The following is an 814-nucleotide window of genomic DNA, read 5'->3' on the forward strand; positions in this document are numbered from 1 at the left end:
TAGATGCGATAAAAAATATTTAACAATTCAGCTAAATTTTATCCGTGGTACGACTAAGCAATCCTGTAATTAAGAGGAGGTTTCATTTGGTTTGTTATTTTGTCGTCAAAATGACAGGATGAATAGCTTGGACCTTTTGGCTTTCTCTCCTTCTTCCTAGTCTCTTTTCTCATCAATTTTAGTCACGTTCTATTGTCGACTCGTTTGTGAATTGTGCTTGTACCATGTATTTGCAATTACCGCTTGGGCCTGTACATGCAAATAAACTTCTTATTAAAAGTATCACCGCACCCTTCAACCCATATCGTTCGTTTACGTATATGATGTTGAAACAGACGAGGTAGTGTGTCCGGAACTTTTTGAACAGCGGCCCAACTTTCAACTAGCAATGTCTTGAAAAGAAGAAATAATTTCCATGAAGTGTTGCGAGTATGGTTAGTCTCATAAGCACCAGCAGGGTAGAGATATCCTAAATTGCGATTTGCGAACTTCCCCAAATTGTTCCTATAAAGTGTTGCGAGTATCCAGGTATCGTGCTAACACTAAGCTTTATCTTTGGGTAAATAATGATACCGGATTGTATGCCTTAATGACCATAACGGCATAGTCGCGGGATCTCGCCACGCTCCGGCATCTTTAATTGGTATGTCTAATCATCAAAGCAGTATAGTTCACTGTATGACCATGGATGACCCTAGATGACCATGAATGTAAACCTGTAACTAACTGCTTAGTTCAGCTTGATAACCAATGCTGGCAACAAGATAAGAGGAAACCGATGTGTACAGATCGATAAATCGCGTGTACCCCGAAC

General features: G+C 39.9%; 1 protein-coding gene across 2 annotated transcripts in view; it reads right to left on the reverse strand.

Moving 5' to 3' along the window:
* LOC118408092 (zinc finger protein ZIC 2-like) overlaps positions 1-814 on the reverse strand; it is a 24,812-nt gene that overhangs the window by 14,097 nt on the left and 9,901 nt on the right. The gene's annotated exons all lie outside the window — the stretch shown is intronic.

The sequence above is a fragment of the Branchiostoma floridae genome, unplaced genomic scaffold (assembly GCF_000003815.2).
Source record: "Branchiostoma floridae strain S238N-H82 unplaced genomic scaffold, Bfl_VNyyK Sc7u5tJ_1555, whole genome shotgun sequence".
In the NCBI taxonomy this organism is placed as follows: domain Eukaryota; kingdom Metazoa; phylum Chordata; class Leptocardii; order Amphioxiformes; family Branchiostomatidae; genus Branchiostoma; species Branchiostoma floridae.